Raw genomic sequence first — 9,275 nt, 5'->3', positions numbered from 1 at the left:
AAGTGCCTGCTTTGAATAGCAGAGTGCTGAGATTTTGGCCTTGAGGTCGAGGAGCAGATGGTGAACCCACTGTCAAGGTGCTTTCTTGGCTTAGCACAGAATGGAGTTGTTGTTCTCCATGTCCAAGGGCACGTGGTGTTCTCTCTGTCCAGGAGCTTACTTTGTTTAGTGGAGATCTATTTTGTTTGTGTCTTTATCCAAGGGCCCATCTTGAGCCTGTTGCCAAGTGTCTGCTTGGTCTAGCACAGAGTTGATTTGTTGATCTGGACATCTGAATGCTCATGGTGGACTTGCTGTCCAGTTGCTTCCTTCTTCCAATGCTGAGCTGGGATGCAGGGTCATCATTTCCTGGCACTTGGAAAACCTGGTGTTCTCTGCACTTACTTCCTTGTGCTGTACTGGGCTGGCCAGCTAGTGGTATGAGCATTCCTGGTCCACCCCGTGTATATGTGACTCTGCCCAGTGTTAAATGGATTCAGAGGGCTGCCAGTCTTTGGATTAATGGTGGGTGCTCTGTTCTGGGGACTGAATTTCTCTGTATTCTGCTCTGTTCGAGTGTTGGTGTTCTGTGGCCTCCTGCTCAGGCAGGTGTCTGGGGCATTAGTATTTCCAATGCTGAGCTGGATTAGAGAGCTCATGGTCTGAGGGCCTGTGTTCCAAGGACTCTCACTGTGTCTGGCAATGTGGTGATTCTTTCTCCCAGAACTTACTTCTTGCCTCAAACTTCTTCTGTGCCTGTTGTCTGGAGGCATTGTAAACATTGTGCACATCTGGGTCAGCTGGATGTTCAGGGCATTCATGTGTCCTGTGCTGAGCCAATTTGGAGGGCTCCAGAGTATTTGTGTGCCCAGTGCTCCCTCAGGACATGCTCAGCTTTCGTGTGTTGAGCCTGGTTGTGACCCCAGTGGTGTGGGGTCCAGCTGGCTGAGAATCCACTGTTCTCTGATTCCTAGTGCCCCACTCCCATATGCCAAATGGGAGTGTGTCCCTGAGCAGCAGGTCCAACCTCACAATGGGAAACAGACCCGGCAGTCACCGGGTGCAGTTGTAGGGACACTCAGGACCACAGAGGGGCATTAAGATAGGTGGAAACATGAAGGCAGACTGCAGAGTGTTCGAGAGAGCCCTGGGGCAGGAGCAGTGGGCAGGGCCTGACCATGAGCAGAGGCAGAAAACAGGGCAGAGAAGACGAGGAATAGCAGGAAGAGCTGTGACTGTTGCATCATCTCTCTCCTCAGTGCAGCCTGGGCAGTGGTCATGCTCTTATAACAGCCCTGGGGCATCACAATGCCTTCTAGGGATGTCACCACCATGCCCTGGCCAATCATCAGGGTGCTGTCAGGTTGGCTTCATTCGGTGGCCAATCACCATGATGTTTGGCTGGCCAATGACTGATGGCTTCTCAATGACCTTCATGACATCATTGCCTAGAAACCATGTTTAAGGAAAACAGGTGAATTTTCCTTCATGATAAAAAATTAATATTTGGGATGTATTTTTAGTGAATTTCATGGTGAGCCTGAAATTCTCAACCAATACAAAGCTATATGTTACACCCAGAGTCACCATTCACTGAAATGCTGACACTGATTATAATGAAGACATAGGCTATTAGACCCCATGAAAGATCACTCTTGTGGGGTTAGTCGGAGAACATGGTATTAGAAAAAAAGGTACTCTCAACTCATCCATCACAGTTTAAATATAAGTCTAGAAAAGGGTAGAGATTGTGTTTAGTATATCTTCCCACAATGAAAAGAAACCTGAGAATGATGGAGGTTTGTCACAAGTCATTGGCTCATGGCCAGAATGACACTCAGCTCTCCTAGAAGGGAAACAACCAATTCCAGCCTGTCACCTGGTTCACAGCCTTCAAAGCCAGTATCCAATCAGAAAGTACTGGGAGGAGGCTTTAAGTTTGTCTCCTCCCTCCAATATAACTGCAAAATTATGAAGTCATTTTGAAGACGTCAGAAATGAATCAGAGTTTGAGAATATAAATGCTACAAGTTGACAAGTAGAAAAACAACCACTGTTTGAAAGGGGGGAGGTATGGAGATTTGAATCTGGTGTGACATAGCTGAGGATACAGCTGAGGGGAGGGAGTCAGCCTGAGGAGTGTACTGTAAAGTATTATGAGTAGCAGGGTACAAAATTTCATCTTTTAGAATTCTGGTAAAGAATGTATTTATATATATACATATATATACATATACATATATATATATATATAATGGAATATTACTCAGCCAGCAAAAAGGATGAAATCTTGCCTTTTGCAAGGACATAGAGGATATCATGCTATGTGAATACAGTCGGTGAAAGACAAATACCATATGATTTCACTCATAGGTGGAATTTAAGGGAAAAATGAATATTGGGAGAGGGAAGAAAAAAATAATGTATGATGAAAACAGAGAGGGAGGCAAACCATATGAAGCTCCTCTGTAGGAAACAAAACGGTTGCTGGTGAGGAGGTGGGTGGGACATAGGGTGATTGGGGGATGGACATCAAGAAGGGTACTTGATGGAATGAGCACCGCGTGTTCTATGCAACTAATGCGATCCTAAATTTAGACTCTGAAATCTAAAAAAAATAAAACACAAAAAAATAAAATGGAGTGTGTTCAGGAAACTTCCATATTTCTTCTGCACTGCCACATAGCAATCACCCATTAATTATTTGTTGAAGGACTGAGCTGGCAGATGGAGCTGTCTCCTCCCAGAGTAGATGTACAGGGTCTGGAGCTTAGGCGAGAGAAGATTAAGAGCAGAGAGGTGCTCTCTGAAGCCAGGGGATGGATGGGCTTCCCCGTGAGGACCGTGAAGAGAAGAGCATGTGGGCTAGGACTGAAGACAACCAAAGGGGCTACACAGGAAAAAGCCCGGAAAGAAAGCTGAAAGAGAAATCAGTGAAGAAGGGAACTGGAAGTAAATTATCACAGATGGGACGAGCTGGGTGTGTCCAGAGACCAGAGTTTCCTGCAGCCCCTAGACTGGCTGAGTGAGGCTAATTGCAGCTGGATTGCCTTTGGATTTCTGTGACTCTCAGACAAACCCAATTCTGTTTTACATATATTCTTTCTGACTTATTATTTTTTTAATTGAATCTGCATTGACAGACAATAATAAGTTAGGTTCAGGAGGATATTATAGTGATTGGACAAGTTTTTACCTTATCCTACACGCACCACAAGTGTAGTTTTACTCTGTCACCTGAGACACTGTTACAATACCATTGACCACATTCCTTATGCTGTGCCTTTAATCCCTGTCAGGTGTTCATCCCATAATGGGAAGCCTGTGTCTCCCACTCCCCTTTACCCATTTCTCCCATACGTCCCTCATCTCCCTTCTGGCAACCATCAGTTTGTTCTCTGTATTTATAGGTCTGATTTTTTTGTTTGTTTGTTTGGCGGTTTATTCATTTGTTTTGCTTTGCCAATTCCACATAGGAATGAAATCCTATGGTATTTGTCTTTCTCTCTCTGACAAATTTCACTTGTTTAGGCCCTCTGCGTCCATCCATGTATTTCCAAATTGCAAGATCTCACCCTTTATTGTTATGATTGGGTAATAATCAATTATGTGTATATACCACCTCTTCTTTACCCATTCATCTGATTTTTTTGCAGATGGTAAGTTTTTTTTTTAATTTTGTAATCTTCCAAAACATAACAAAAAAAAGAAAAAGCACACTATACTAATAACTATGTACAGTGTGGACATTTTCAGAGGACTTACATTAGGAAGCATTGTTTCTCTTCAATCCATGACAGTAGTGCATATGCCATAATAACACTTTGCAACAACAATCCATCAGCAGTCATACAGACATCATGATTTGACATTTCAACACAAGGAGAAAATCCACGTTTTCCTAGGACTTTCTTTCCTCACACCAGCTGCCTGTTTCCAGTTTAGCAGAGCAGGTCTCCACACATGCTTTTGGAAACATCAGCTTTTCAATTCTAACAATGTCTATACTCGAAGTCCTATCCATTCCAGATGCAAACATAAATGAGGAAGTTGCCATTGACAATAACAAGCAATGGTTTTTAATGGCTTTGTTGAAGTTGCCCTACAAGGTGTGTAAAATATTGCATGGAAGAGAAATAAATAAACCTGTCTTAAAGCAAACTTGTTTACATTATAGATCCAAAAACACACTAAACATAAGACTGTCGTTATGTTTTACAAATTAACTATTTATATTCAAATTAGAGCATTTCTATCATTCTAATGAAAAGAAGTGTTTTGAGAAAGTTTGAAAGGCTTTCACATCGCCGTCCCGCATGGCTCCTGCTGTCACAGGTCACAGTGATGAAATACGCCATGTGCTGATATATAGCTTGAGATCTGAATAGGCCATGCTCTCCCCTTATGTCATATGACCTGTTGCAGACCAGTGAATTCTTTGAGATGAAAAATTTAAAAAAAATCAGGACACAGTGAACTTTGATAAAATATAGCATCTGAAATTTTTCAAAGGTCTTAAAACAGTGGTTTAATGCAATTCTGGTAACTAAGAAACACATAAAATCTGTTTCTTATGCTGGGTTTCACTGGGAAAAATACCCATCACCAAACCCTGATACACATTCTTAGCCATTCGACTGTCTTCTATCACGGTCAGTGTTCATGAGGCAGAGTCTATCCAGAATCTTGTTCACATTTTCTCCAAGGTCTGCTCCATGCACAGTGGCCATTCTGCTTCTGTCTCCTTCTGTTTGGCACCTGTGGGCATGAGTATCAGGGCTTGCCATCTGTCAGACAGGGAAATGACACCCACGAGGCTATCTGCTTCAGTTGTGACCGGCAGCCCACAGAGGTCAGCCCACAATGATCCTTCCAGGATTCCAGCTTACTGCACTCCACAGCACCCTCAAGACTCTGTGAGGGGTGCCGAGGGCCTGGGTCCCTGTGATAGCTTGGTTATTGTGTTTTCTCAGCAGCAAGTTTAGCATCAGACTTGGAATACATATCTACAACTTGTCCTGACTCATGCAACCCAGGGAAGGCAGGGAACCATCATTCTACAGAGACATTCAAGGCTTTCCTGATGGGAATGTCCCGGTGGATGAAGGGATGTTGTGGTGGGTCCCAAACAAAAGAGCATTTGGGTTCTGCAGCATGAAGGCAGGCTTTGGCAAATCCGACATAAAATGCTGGAGGAACTTGAAGATTCTTTTTGTGGTTAATTATATCAAGTGCATTTCCACTGATAAGATCAATAGCTGGCTATGTGTGGATTTTATTTTTGATCATTGAGTGTACAACATGGAAGAGGCTTGCCTCTGGAGTTATATTGACTAAAGACTTATATGTTTCTGGGTGAGAAATCTCCCTCCATGTTTCAATGTTTTGTGCCCCTCTTTCATAAATCTATACCGGGGTGATTATAATATCTCTGTGGTGTATTTATGAAATCTGTAATTGCTAATATTCCTACAAAACTTTGTTGTGTGTTCTGCAGTGGCCCTGATGGACACTATTTGACTGATAAGACAAAAAAAACCTTTCTAACCTTTTAAAGTCGTATGAGAAACAACATGTTTTAAGGGGTTGGAATGATGTAGTGTACCTTGTTTGACCTCATGAAGAGCATGAAAACCCACATTCTGGGTCTTGTGCTTCTTTAAACTGGCTAGGAATGTAGGGAGGTGGTGTTTAGGCTGAAGGGCAGCCCTTATCCATTCATCTCTGGTGGATACCTGGGTTGTTTCCATATCGTGGATATAGAAAGTCACGGTACAATAAACTAATGGGTGCATGTATCTTCACATTGAGGGAATCCATGTCAGTTAAGTGAAGCTGAAGTGGATATAACTGGTGTCACAGCGCTCTCTGTGCAGAGGTTGGCTGGAACGGAAATGGATCAGGAGCTGAGGTTTACTGGGGTGCTCTGCACAGGGGGCACCCTGGCAGGACAGCTGTAGCTGAAGTGAGTGTAGGCTGGTGTGTCCCAGGGCTCTCTGCAGAGAAGGCACTTTGGCAGGGTAGCTATTGCTGAAGTGCATTTAGGATTCGGAAGGGTTCTCTCTGCCCAGGATGTCCTAGAATGATGGTTGAGTCTTAAGTGGGCAAAAGCTGGTTTGTCCCTTTGTCTTCAGTACTCTGAGTGTCCTGAAAGAATGTGGGCTGTGGTGTTCTGGGTTTTCCACATAATTGGTTCCTTGTCAGGGTAGGTGCAGCTGATGCAGTAGTGGCCCAGGAGGTCACATAACATTCCTTAGAATGGGTACCCAAGAAGTTGGAGTCCTGCAGGCCTGGGCTGTTCTGGGGTGCTAAGCACTTCTGTTACATTGGTTTGTTGTCAGGAGCTGTCACTGATGCTGACCAGGGGCGTCCCAGTGTGTGCCATGCTCGGGCTGCCTTGTTGGCACAGCTGGGTTTGAGTAGGCTGGGGACCAAGGCTCATCGAGGTAATAAGCTGTATAGGGTGCTTAGACCCTGCTTCTGTCCATGCTATCAGGGTGGAGGGAAATGTGACCCATGGTGCTTGCCAGTGCCTCAACACAGAAAGAGATCCAGCAACACCCCCTCCTGATTTGGGGGAGGGGGAAATTGGGGTGGATCCATTAAATTCTAGTTTCTCTTTAAACTGCAGTTTCTTGAGATATTTCTGTGGCTCAGTCAGTTAAGTGAGGTCCCCAAAAGATAAAGGCTTCCCAAGTGATATGTTACCAGAGCATCAGCCTGAAGTCAGCCCCAGGCAAGAGGCCTGCATGCCTTGGAACCACCAGCATATTGGCTCAGTGACACAAAGTGGGTACTACACTCTGAATGCCTGCAACACCAGCCAGTTCTTGTCATCCCACCATGAAACTCTGACACTTGGGACTAAACCCCCAAAAGAGGGAACAGCTTTTAAATTCACACACCTCACCACACTGGCCCTCGACTGGAGAGGGTCATTTGTGCCTAGGTAGTAGCCTCAAATTTCTCATATCTAGGTGTAGATGACCCCCTTCTCTGGGTTTGGGTTGTTCTTCCTGCTCTGTTTCCTGACCTTTCATGCATCTTACAGAGTCCTTGAAAGAGTTAGGGAGGGAGGGGCCTGCACCTGGAAATCTGAGGTCCACATACTGCACTAAGACAATCAATAGGTGGCTCTCCCCAACCTACACTCCCTGGCCAATACCTGGTGGCTGTCTCCACCCCACTTTCCCTGGTCAATCACCAGGAGGCTCTCAGCTGTTAGCTGTCTCCTGTGGCCAATCACCAGACAGCACGGCTGGCCAAGCACCAGGTAGCTCTGCCCCTTCGCCTGCCCTCCTCCAACCATGGCCCTATTAGACTCACAAGCTGTTGCGCAGTGTCCTTGCTGGTATTTTCTGGGGACAGGTCCTGGCTCCCTCTCTGCCATGACCCAGGCTTCCTTTCTCAGGTGAGAAACAGGAAGTAGGGGTTTTGATCTGAGGCTCACAGGTCTCAGGATTTGAGAAGCATCATGGGCCCACCCCTCCTGAAGCACTCTCATGGTTTCCCTGCTACTCCCCAGGGAGCCTAGATTCCGCAGGCTCTCCACCTGAGATCCAGTTCTGAGCACAGGGTCCTGCAGATTGGGGAAGGGACAGGAGATGAGGGGACTCTGATAAGAGGAAGGGTCTGCACGCCACAGGTCCTGAGTAGCAGATGGACTGCGCTTCCCACCTGCGAATGTTCCAGTGCAGTTCCCAGACAGCCCCCATACCCTTCCGCCCTTTCTCTGCCTGTTGGCGACCCCCTTGTGCTTCCTACTAGGATTTCACAGTGTCCTGTAGCAACAGCCACCAGGAAACATTGGGAACACCCAGATGTATTACATGCAAGACCTCAAAATGATACAGCAGCTGGGGCTAGAGTTCTGCAGTTATTGGGGTAGTTGGTGGGGGCTGAAGGTTTCAAGCCTCGCTCATTATTGGTGAGTTTATAGGTAAGTGTGAGAATTTCAAGCAGAGCAAGAGAAAAGGCAAGTGGCCCAAATGGTCAGGTGTCAAAGTCCACCCATATTCTTTAAAACAAAGGAGTCTGGGGGGTGTGGTCTTGGCCTGGAGGTCCTTTTGATTGGCCAGAAATGTGTTTACCCGAGACAGCCCTCTTTGATGTGGAAACATCAGCAAAAAGAGGGGGGAAAGCAACTCTAAGGCCTTACAGCACAAGCCTGTGATGCTGAGGCATCAGAGTCAATGGTGAGGACATCCACTGTCTGGGTAGCTGCTATGCTATAATCACAAGTAGAAAGAGTTAACCCAGAAAGGGCACATCTAAATAGACAGAAGCAGATATTTTTCCAAAGAAGACATCCAAATGGCCAACAGACACATGAAAGGATGCTGAACATGACTCATCATCATGGAAATACAAATCAAAACCACAATGAGATACCACCTCAAACATCTCAAAATGGCTAAAATTAACAAAACAGGAAACAACAGGTATTGGTGAGGCTGTGGAGAAAGGGGAACCCTCTTACACTACTGGTAGGAATGCAAACTCCTGCTGCCACTCTGGAGAACAGTGTGGAGGTTCCTCAAAAGTGCAAAACAGAGCCACCCTAAGACTCAGCAATTGTACTACTAGGTATTTATCCAAAGAATACAAACATAGTGGTTCTAAGGGTACATGCACTCTAATGTTTATAGCAAAAATATCCACAATTGCCAAAATATAGAGTCCAGATCCCACTGACAAATGAATAGGATAAAGAAAACGTGATATAATATATATATATATATATATATATATATGTATATGTATATATATACACACACACATATATATACATATAATTATATCAATGGAATATGACTCAGCCTTCAAACAGAATCAAATCTTGTAATTTCCAGGGACATGGATGGAAGCGTATTATGTTAAGAAAAATAAGTCAGTCAGAGAAAGAAAAATACCACATTTTTTCTTTCATATGTGGAATTTAAGAACCAAAACAGATGGGGCACCGGGGTGGCTCAGCCGTTAAGCGTCTGCCTTCGGCTCAGGTCATGATCCAAGGGTCCGGGGCTCGAGCCCCACTTCGGGCTCCCTGCTCAGCAGGAAGCATGTTTCTCCCTCTCCCTCTCCCACTCCCCCTGCTTGTGTTCCCTCTCTCACTGTGTCTCTCTCTGTCAAATAAATAAATAAAATCTTAAAAAAAAAAAAGAAACAAAACAGATGAACATAGGTGGGAGGAAGGAAAAATAAAATAAAAGGAAAACAGGGAGGCAATCCCTAAGAGACTCTTAACTTTTGGGAACAAACTGAAGGTTGCTGAAAAAGAGATGGGTGGAAGGATG

The 9,275-nt window shown here is 44.9% G+C and overlaps 1 pseudogene; it reads right to left on the bottom strand.

Moving 5' to 3' along the window:
- Positions 1–4,669: 4,669 nt before the first annotated feature.
- Positions 4,670–7,288, bottom strand: LOC112816238 (5'-AMP-activated protein kinase subunit gamma-2 pseudogene; annotated as a pseudogene).
- Between the last annotated feature and the right edge of the window lie 1,987 nt (positions 7,289–9,275).

This window comes from Callorhinus ursinus, unplaced genomic scaffold, assembly GCF_003265705.2.
Source record: "Callorhinus ursinus isolate GAN/ISIS: 27379988/994484 unplaced genomic scaffold, GSC_fseal_2.0 scaffold81, whole genome shotgun sequence".
In the NCBI taxonomy this organism is placed as follows: Eukaryota; Metazoa; Chordata; class Mammalia; order Carnivora; family Otariidae; genus Callorhinus; species Callorhinus ursinus.
Note: the sequence above shows the minus strand (reverse complement) of the source record. Positions and strands in the feature narration are given on the sequence as shown.